General features: G+C 38.4%; 1 long non-coding RNA gene across 4 annotated transcripts in view; it reads right to left on the minus strand.

Moving 5' to 3' along the window:
• Positions 1 to 387: 387 nt before the first annotated feature.
• The window catches only part of LOC308065847, a 30,759-nt gene continuing 20,773 nt past the window's right edge, over positions 388 to 10,373 (minus strand). For all 4 annotated transcript variants that reach the window (XR_013928939.1, XR_013928940.1, XR_013928941.1 and 1 more), the window contains one exon: positions 388 to 7,912. This is a non-coding gene — a long non-coding RNA (uncharacterized lncRNA). The remainder of the gene's footprint in view (positions 7,913 to 10,373) is intronic.

Genomic DNA, 10,373 nt, shown 5'->3' on the forward strand with positions numbered 1-10,373 from the left:
TTCAGTTCAGTCTGACCTGGAATGTGGGAAGGATGAAGTGGAATAAAAAGCAATCTTCTCAATAGAAAGAAAAAAAATTGGAAACCACAGTTTTGTCAAGTTACACATTTCCTTTGACTGAATGTAAAAAGTTTTGTTATGAGTACTTCTGAGAGAAATAAAAAAGATGGTGAGGAAGCATCCTATTTTATTGAGAAGGACAGTTGTTAAGATATTCATTGCAGAAATTCAGGTTCAGTTCCTTTGTCTGTATGAGGAGATTGAAATTCACAGCCTCTGTGTAATTGTGCAAGTGTTCAGAGCAGGGTGGGCAGCTCCAGCTGTAGCAATTTCAATTGGCAAACGGAATGGAACTTCAGAAAATCTTTTCCTCACTTTTGTAGTCAAAGACAAAGTCGTGGGGTCATTCTCTTTTCCTCTTTGTCAGTGAATATATTTGTATTTTACACTTAGGAGTACTTCAAAGAGACCTGTTTTGCTCTGCTGCACAGCCGGATGAAGAGAAGATAGGGAACCGGTCTTGGAATCTCATACTGATTGTCCATGTACTTTGCTCAAACCAAGGTTTTGCAATGCAGGAACAGCGCTCTAACTACCAGGCAAGAGGTAGAGCTGTCATATCTTCTTTTTAATGAGTATTTAAAATACTGTGTTCAGTGTTTCCAGACAAACAAACTGTCATGGAATGTCATTATAATAATGTCACGAATGTATTTACATGCCAATGTATAAACTCAGATGGTGCCTATCCTAGGGAAGAAAAAAGGCAATAACCCATGGTTGCTGCCACTTGAGCTGTAAGGAGGTCTGCATTAACTGTTACCTTTCTTCTCTACTGATATGCTAATCACTCAGTTTATAGTGCTGAGCATTGTGCTGAGCAATGAAAGTAGTATGGTCCTGCCAGGTGGTATGATTTTAGCCTTATGTACAGCTATGATGGATGAAAAATATTAAAATTGTCTTTGTCTGGATCCTGGAATTTCATGCTTCTGATTACGATGTGGAGCTGAGGGAGGCAGCTTAACACAGATGACAGGTAAATACAGTGATGTGGCTGCTGGGACACGCATCAAATACTTCTTCACAGCTACAGAACGTTCCCAAGCAAAACTTTGCTCTTCAGTCAGAAGCTGTTCATAAACCGCATGAGTTGGACAGACAACAGGATAACAAGTCCCATCTCAACAAAGTACCCTGCATGGCTGTTTTCCCATGCAGACTACACGTCAACTATCCAGAAGAAAAAGAGCCTTTCCTGGCATGTCTGCATGTCATGCTTTGGGGAGTTCCCAGCAACCCGGAGACCACAGCTCACAGCTGCTGCTTTTGTCTTTTTCAGTTTTCATTTTTATTCATTTCCAGGGCATTGCAAGACTCATTCATTTTCTTTCAGCAGCTGAACTAGTGTAAATGTTATGAAGAGTTTAATAACAGAGGCTGCTAGGAAAGTATAAAGCATCCTCTCTGAAACCACCAACCAAGTATCGTATATTACAGACTGCCAGTGTTATCATCTACATCATAGATCAAGTGCTCAAGATGACAAAAGTTGGACTCATTGGACCTTCCTGCATGTGCTGCACTATGACAGAATGACAGATTATCCTCTGACATTAAATAGCAAGAAAGAAATAAAAAACCCTCACATGAGGTCATATCCGGAGTTTTATTTTTTGTATTTATTTTTTTTTGTGTGTGTGTGTATGTGATATTGCTCCAGCAAATTCACATCAACTATAGTTTGAAAGACGAATGGGGAGAAAAAAAATTAGGAAAGAAAACCTGCACAATGAACTCCAAAGTTTTGATTTATTTTTATGTAATCCATTTGTGGCAGAGATCAAAATGAGAATCTTCAGCTCTTTGTCCCTCTCTAGATGCGGTACTGTAAGCAGACTTCTGACACTGAGAGCACATCAATAGGTCATGGTAAATAGCATTAAAGTAACAAGGAATTCAGGCTCAGACCTTTAAGTCCTGGATCACTCGCACTTCTGTTTTCACTTTCTTTTATATCTTACTCTTTAAAACATTGAGTCCACCCCCCACAAGTTTGTTTCAGTGCTGTTTGCTGGAGTTCTTCTGGAGATCCAGTTATCCCGAGATGCATGCAAATTGTACTAAAATCAATGGACCTCTCCACTGTCTCTGAATTGGAATCTTTTATATTTAACTTGTGGATAGTGAAACATAATTGTTAACTAATAGCCCATAGGTATGTTTTGAGTATATCAGCTCTTTGAGCTCATCGTTAAGGGGGCTTGTTTCTCTTAGGAAACAGTCCCAGTAGAGGCCCTAATCCTCTTTCCCTAAGCACAGACCATCAGTAATCTCATCACACTTCCTATCCTACATGCATACCTAAGTTCACAGCAACAAAATTGTTTATGCAGCTACTGGACTGAGTTCATTGAACACTGACCACAATAGTATTCTCTAGAGAATTCAAAAGAAAGTTATTCAGTGTTGATGCCAGGTTATGTTTTGGCTGGAGTGAAAAAGAAATGAAGGCTTTGATCAGAACATCCTAAGAACTTCAGATTCTTGGTGCCGAAGGCTATGCATTCATCTTTTGAAACTCTGTTGCTTTACACAATGCTATATCCACTTCATATTAAAAATCATTGTCTGAAGTGAAAAGTCGTGGAAATTACAGCTGAGAGGGTGAAGAAAGAGACATCCAATGTTTTTAAACATATGTATTAAGTACAAGTCAAAAAAAGGGCTGAGAATTGGTGTCTGCTCAAGGAAGGTGCTGAGGCAAGGAGCAAAATGTCTGTTTTCTAAGTATCTGCTTTGCCAAAGCTCAGAACTACTCGAAGTGCAAATGTACAGCTGGCATGTGGAGAAAACAAGGGAAATGGGTATTTCTCTAAACTAACGCTCTGAATAAGCCCACTCATTTTTCTGACGTGGTGGGAGAGTGGGAGATACTCAGAAGCAAGGTGGATGTGTAAATGTGGACTTCTATTAAAACAGCAGTCATCATTAAATTTTCCTTACATTTCCTAATTAATACATTTTTTTTTTTAAATCAAATGAACCTGGCAATGCTTTGAAGTATATTATTATTCACAGTGATTTGTTTATGATGATTTATTTCTCATGTACTAATTCAGACTAGGGGTGCACTGATGAGGCTGCCTTATTGCTTCATTTTCAATATATCCCTGTTGAATGTGCAATCCCACAGCTGAGTGTGATTCTGAGCAGTTCAGTCACGGGAACAGAGTTGGGTACATTGAAAGTCAAAACCAGTTCTTGGTCTCTTCTTTAATGTGCATATCTCATCAGCCAAAGAGGACTTTTCAGAATCAATTAATCAGTGGAATTTACATTATATAAACGGCTTATGCTATTTTATAACACTGCATGTATCCTATAGTTCAGATGAAAAAGGAATGGTTCCAGGCCAAGGAATGTATGGAGCATAAAGGAGAGCAAATGAAAACACAGGAAAGGTTTAGTTAAAGAAGAAAAATTCAGTAAAGAAAGGGGTGATTTTCAGTTACTTAAATGGAAAAATTATTTCTGAGAAGAATAAATTGGAGAGATGGATCTGAAGTATTGACAAGAATTAAGGAGCTTGCACAAAGCTGGGGGTGGAAAAAAATAATCCTTTAGGATTTTAAGAGCAAAAAGGTTGTTTCTGGTGGATTTCAATTACCTTTTTCCTTAGGATTGTCAGAGCTTTAATTTTCCATCCTTTTTTTTGCTGAAAGAGAAAAAAACTTTCCAGGCAGTCAACAGGAGAGAGGGAAATCAAAAGCTGGGTGCTTACATCTGGCTTTGCTGATTGCCCCTGAGCACACCTCTTCACCCTTCCAGCCTGCTTCTCACCATTCTTGCGAGGCTGTAAGCTGTCCTGGAGAACAACAAACTCACAGCATCCTCACAGTGCCTAGCACAGTCACCTCGAGGTACATGGGCATAACTAGAATACAAACTATACTGTGCCTTCCTGCCCAGCCAGGAGGGTCTTATCACAAGGCATTATGTTAAAAACCATAGAAGTCAAAAGCCTTCACTAGGAAGCTTATTTTTGTCTTATTCCTGAATTGAACTGGCTGTGAGTTCATTGTAAGGTACTAAAGAGAAATGTTATTTGTGTAATGTTTCATGAGCATGCATTACCAATAAATGAAACAGTGCAGCTAAATACTTTTTTTTGGGGGGGGGTGGTGGTGGTGGGGTGGTGGTTCAGAAAAGAAATGCTACTGTACTGGTTGTCCAGCTGCAGTAGGAAATAAAACTGCATCTATCATCACACAAAAGGAGGCAAAACCTACCTACCGCTGTATTCCCCTGAAAGCATGAGTCATGGACCTATTGTGAACAAAATATGGATGTCAGATGGTTAGCCCCTCAGGCTGTCTGGCAACCTGCTTGCTGCTCAGAAAGAGGTAACAGCTGCTTCATATAAGACTAATAAGGATGATAGAAAAGCCTACACCGGCATGCAGAGCTCCACACCTGAAGAAAAAAAGGTGAGGCAGGCTGTATTTGAACCTCAGGAAACAAAAACCTCCTAGTAGTGGGCTTAGAAGCAACCAGAGTTTGCCCTCGTCCTCTGGAGAACTGAAGATTCAGTTCCTCGGTTCCTTTTAGTAAGGTTGCTTTGTTGCTTGGTTGGTGTTTTGTTTTTAATTTAGCTTTAAATGCTTTTAAAAATGTGTGTATTTGTGTTCTTATAATGGGGATTTAAAAATGAGATAAGGGAATTTAGTTGCCTGTTTTGATAGTCCCACTCTGTTCTGCAGGCAGCCAGTTCTGGGATGCTGTGAAGAAGAGAGGGTCATAGAGCAGGAGTTCACCAAGGTACTGCAGGAACTTCAGTATCAAAAACATTCAGTTACTGGAGGCAAAAGGTCAGAAGACGGACCAGAAGTTCCCTATTACTCTAGAACAGAGATTTCACGGTTTTCTTTTGAAGTCCTGCAAATTGAAGGGTTTGCCGCTTTTTTTTTTTTTTTTTTTTTTTTTCCCCTAAAAAAAAAGTAGTGGGTAAGGGGGCTTTCACTGGTAGGGAACTTCAGTTACTGGATCAGCTAGAAACAGTGTCTGTGGCAGCACAGGTCTGTGGACCAGAAGTGAATGCAACCTATGACCACTATGATGGATTATTTTCAAAGAAAAACACAATTGTGGGAACACTAAAAAGATTTCCAAAATGTGCACTGATTTCACAAAATTCCTAATTGCATTAAACCACAACTGAATAATAAAAAAAAATCATACAGGCCTGACATTGCAAATAAAAAAAAAAAAAAAGCAAACAAACCAAAAAACAAAGCTTGCTTTTGTTTATTTTCTTCAATTCAAAATGGTTTTCATTATGACACTTATTTTAAGAGGACAAGGCTTGAAAACAAAGTGTTTTCCTCCCTGTCAAATGTAATGTTTTGTTTAAGCTAGAGCATTTTGGGTTGGTTTTTTTTGGTTTGTTTTGTTGTTTGTTTGTTTTTTTTTAAAAAAAAAACAACACCCAAACCTCTTGATTCTCCAAGAACCTAAAATAAATCTTGGCTTGACCTCAAAAGGTGCTTTGTTTTTCTCATTTCCAGAACTTTCAGGGGAAAAGAATGCTTTATTCGCACAGCTGTAGCCAGGCAGAGGGGGAGAAGTGGGTAGCTGATGAGAGGAAACGTGCTGAAGTCTTTCTCAGGAGATGCTGCAGCTGATGTACTTCAAGGTCTTTATGCTGTAGCTGTTTCCTTTGTCTTTCCTTATAAAAGTGCTCCTTTTGCTTCTTTTTGCTCCCTCTGCACAAACCCCAGCTGATCCTAACCATGGGGAAGTGATAACAGACACCTGTAAACTAAGCACCAGGTGTCTTGGGCCAGCCCTGACAGAAGCCTTCAGCTGTATTTAGATACAACTTTAAGTATTAGATACTCATGCTTGTAGGAAATCCGTAGTTCAACAAGCTGAAATAAAACAAAATTGCAGGTCATTGTTAAAATGGTTGAAGTTTCTCACTCCTTCAGAAACCCAGCTACAAACGGTGCACCTGGCATAACAGCACCTCCACTCAGGTGCTAGCCAGACACCCAGAGAAGCTTTCTTGATTTGAGGAAAAACTATTTTCAGATAGAGATCAAGTCCAAAATACAAGACTCAACCCAGATACAAAGATGTAACTTGCCGTTTTCCTTTCTGTGGCTTCTCTTGCTTTCTATTACTGGCGTTAGGTCTCTCAGTAAAATCTGAATCAGCATAAAGAGTCGTTTCACACCTGGGATGAGATACCTAGAAACAGAAGTTTTAACATTCAAGTAGTCTGCTGCAGGCTTCCTCCCTTGACCTCTGGGGAGCTGAAACACTCCCTTCAGCTTCCAGCCTTTAAAGCAGACACAGTACTGTATTTTCTTCCCTCCTTTTTCTGCCTTGCCTACTTGGGTTTGGAAGTTGCTTGCAGCAGCCACTGTTACAGAAAGTTTCATGCTTTCTGCCTCAGAGGATTCCTCAACTGCCTCTAAAAAAGATGTAACAGTAAATGCCTTGTTCAGGGCTTAAGCTCCTTGTAAACATGTACGTTTGAGTGTTTAAGTACAAGCAAGCCTCTAAATCCTTGATGGTTCGCCCACAGCTGACAGAATATGTAGAAATGGTTAAAATAATTTCCTAGATTCAGGTTATAAAAAGATATTCAATGAAACTGTGTCAAAATCTCATAGAAATAGGGGAGTGTCTTAAATGTCAAAAATATTTAAATGCTAATGAATGTCTGATTCACATATAAATGAACAAGATAATTTAGGAGATAAAAATGACCTCCGTCCTCCAAGCCCTATTGATTATATGCCTGTAGCACCTCAGTGAATAGGATACCACCCACTTCTCTGATCAGGCTTTTTGCTCATTACGGATATTCTGAGATATCTTTCAACCATCAACACATGTGTTTCAAAGATGCAAGAGCCGTGATGGCTGAAGGGCAATTTTGTTATCTATTCAGGTAATGAACAGAGCTATACGACGATATACAACTGCAGTCGTTATATGAAATTCTGCAAGAAATTCAGCATTATCATCCAAGTGATATGACACATACTACTTTTACAAAAAGCTTTCAACACCTCTCTAAATTAGTTAAGAAGAGAAAAAAATATCTGACAAATGATATCATTAGCACAAAAGTAAAAATGTCACCCTTGATTTAAAATACTATTCACATTAAAACTGTTTTTAGGAACTTTCATGTTTAAGAGCATCTTGGTTATCATACCAAAGTAGAAAATCTTCTCCTCCCAGCTCTATGCCTCAGAGAATGGAGAAACTGGGGAATTCTCCTGTAGGTTTTATGGAACAAAATTCTTCTGGGGTTTTATGGAAGAAAAGATTAATCCAGAAGTTTATTCCAAAAGCATTATTGTAAACAACTCTACAAATACTACAACTGCCAGCCCTCAAATCCTCAGGTATTTATGAAAATATCTTTCCTTTGAATCGTGCAAAATCTTGGATGTGCAAATTTTTCAATGATGAAATTATTTTCTTAAGGCGAGTTTACTGCATGTGTATCTTTCCAGTCCAAGATTATTTGGTGCTCGGGTTACACCACATGTGAGCAGCTTTGGGGAGCAAACCACAGCTCTGCACAGCCCTCCAGCAGTTTGGTTTTATGGATGGAGATGGAAGAGCTGAGGTCCAGCTCCTGCATCTTGCAGGCTCTCAGGCTTGTGTTTCTGTGAGGTGACACATGCAGCACAGAGAACATTTCCTTGGGTGCTGTTGAGAGATGCTGTTCTGGCAAGGGCTGGGTGGGGATTGTGGTCAGTGGTCTCCATGATGCAGACGTTGATGGTTCCTCCCTTCTCTTTCAGAGATGCACGTTGCCTGGGCTCTGAAGCTGCATTCTTTCATCTCACAGACAAGCCAACATTTCCCCTTCTTGTTAGGAGATACGCTAAAAATGATGAAATCAGAAAGGTTAAACATACTGATTCGAAACACTTAAACATTTGGATAACCACTTACTTAGGTGTAGTCATATTTTGCTCAGAAGTTTACTGAGTCATGCTTATAGTCAGCTATAACAATAATAACGTGAATGCACAAACCACAGGATCACAGGCCATGACTGAAAGAATGGGTACCCATAGAATCCTTAGAAGTAAAAACACTAAAGATGATTTTTATTTTCATTTGAAGAGTAAAAAGAAATTCAATCTTTTATTCCCCTAAAAAAAAAAAAAGTTGGTTTTGCCACATTTTTAGAGGTACTAAAACTTCCATTCCGTATAATATTTGTGCTATATGAGATCTGAATAAAAAAGATCAGTGAATATATAATTCTCAAAAATTGTAGTTTCAGATAGGTCAAATATAGACAGACATCTGCACTGAACTTATAAACAACTTTAACCCTGATACACAAATTTAAATTTCTATTATTTTAAATATTTTCTTTTCAACATGTGCAAAAATAAATTATTTGAAACAGGGTTCCTTTCCAAGCTTAATTTTACACTTCGAAATAAAACTAAAGCTGAAGTTTTATTCCTTTATTTTAGGGGTTCAAAATGTTTCATTTACAGTCTTTTTTGTTAAAAAAATATTTTTATTTCAGTTGGGTGAAATAAAAATATTTCCCAATGTTTTTCAGCTCGGTTGGTGGATCAAAACTAAATTATTTAAAACCCTTTGTGATTAAATATGGGATTTGACTGGTAGAGTGCTTCTCTAAACTTCCTCTGTAGACAAAACAGAGGCAGGTGTTTCAGGTACTCAATTAGTCTTTGCAGCTTTGATTCCTTTCTGTTCTGAGGGTACGGTTTTCAACATCAAGATATTAATATATACATCCTGATGCAGCCTGCAGTCTGGTATACAAAAGGCAGCTTGTTTAGTGCTAGGTCAGTGAAGGAAAGAGACTCATCAAGGATACTGCAGTTCTGATGGCTGCTGCAGAGCAATTAAAAATTCCCGGGTAACATCACAAGGAACCGAATGTATCAATACAAATCAAATTCTTCAGAAATGTGTGACCAGCCAAAGTGGTATGCCCTCACTCCTTCCACAGGAAAGTCAGGAAAGAAGTGGCTTTCTATGGCTTTCATCTCTGATGTGTTGTTCTGCTAAAGGACAGGTTTTATGGGATTATGAAAAAAACATTGGCTAAAAGATTTCCTGTCCCTCTGCAAAGTGAATCAATGAATTAAGAGCACCCTTTTCTCTAGACCTAAAATCTTCATTTTTGGCACTCCATCCTGCAAAATGGAGTGAATGCAGAATACAAAACCCCCGTGAAGATCATCAGTTATGAATTTCCATGCCACACAAAACCCACTTTGACCATTGTATCAGCCAGCTGGCTTACGATTCCTAAAATATTAGCATAATGTAATACAACATATACAGGAATAGTCTGAGCTATACTATTGATTGGATAACAATAGTATAACAGCAAGTATTTGTTACTTTTCACCATTAAGTATATACAGATCTGCCTAGATGTTTTCTTCTTGTCATAGGTTCTGCAATCTATTTGAATATCCTCTGAAATTATACAACAGTTACATTTAGCAGTCAGAGCTATCAAAGCAAAGTTTTAGAAATGGAGAATATTTCACAGATTATTCTTGTTTCACCTTCTTACTTCTTTTGTATTCCTATGTTATTTTAAAGATTAATCTTTTTTTAAAAAAAAAAAAACTTTTTTTCCCCCTTCTTTTGCAAAAGAAGCCTGTATTTCTGAATGATAAAAAAATACAAAGAAATTGCCTTTTCATTTCTGAAAACCGAACAACTGCATCTCAGCAATAATTAGTACATGGAAGTGCATGTACCACAAAAGATGATTATCATCAAATCTAAAGTAAGTGAACATATGGTGGTAGGATAAATCAACACAGAAGTAGTATAAATAACAACACCAAGTCATTAGGTAAATAGGGAGGAAAGGAAGATAACATTGCATGAAATAACTGCTGACAGGATAGCATTTGTTGAAAGAGAGTTTATGTTTAACGATGTTTCTCTTTTCTGTGGGGCCACTGAGGGTAACATATGATGCCAGTGATGTGGACATAATTTGGGTGCATTTTTCTAATTAAGTAAAATGGCCTTCAAAGTAATGGTGAGGAGATCACGAAAGTTAAATGCTGCTTTTTAGATTCAGACTAGAGCTGGGGTTCTACTCATGGAGTTCAGGACTATCCAAGGCATGGAGAAGGTTAATGGTCCTTCCCATCCCCCTCCCATCCCCCCTCCCCTCTCTGTATCCAAGCAAATGGCCCACAGGACTGCAGAGAAAGACGCAGCTTGTTAAACCACTGCTGTACTGACTCAGGACATCTAAGACCATAAAGTCGTAATAGCATGCTGCTGTCATAGACTGATATTCTAATTGACAGAGCTGCCCTCAC

The sequence above is a fragment of the Falco punctatus genome (genome assembly GCF_963210335.1).
Source record: "Falco punctatus genome assembly, chromosome: 6".
In the NCBI taxonomy this organism is placed as follows: domain Eukaryota; kingdom Metazoa; phylum Chordata; class Aves; order Falconiformes; family Falconidae; genus Falco; species Falco punctatus.